Genomic DNA, 446 nt, shown 5'->3' with positions numbered 1-446 from the left:
CTCTCTCTCTCTCTCTCTCTCTCTCTCTCTCTCTCTCTCTCTTCGTGCTGTGGTGACCTACTTTTTATACTTTTTTTTTATGCAGATGCGCACAATTGCCTGAGAGACACGCGGAACTAGAAGCGGAATAATCGTCGGAAGCGTATACGTCAAGCGGGACATATTTTTCCGATATTCCATCTTGATATCGCGCCGACCCAATACGTCGACGAGAAAAGAGAATCAAGAGAAAGACCGAAGAGTACGATCAATGGGAGATGACACAGGGTTCCGGGGCACAAGACGCGCACGCGATGCTCCAAATTTATGACGTTGGCGTGATCGATTTGCCCATTCATCGCGCGCAAAAATTATATTGACGCGCGTAATATTAAGTACGTCCGTGCGAATCATCATCGAATCATGGCACACGAAAGTGTCCGGAACACTTTCGATCAATATTTTGA

This window comes from Odontomachus brunneus, unplaced genomic scaffold (assembly GCF_010583005.1).
Source record: "Odontomachus brunneus isolate Ranch 3 - 2012 unplaced genomic scaffold, Obru_v1 Obru_scaffold_126, whole genome shotgun sequence".
In the NCBI taxonomy this organism is placed as follows: Eukaryota; Metazoa; Arthropoda; class Insecta; order Hymenoptera; family Formicidae; genus Odontomachus; species Odontomachus brunneus.
This window is presented reverse-complemented; position numbering follows the sequence as displayed.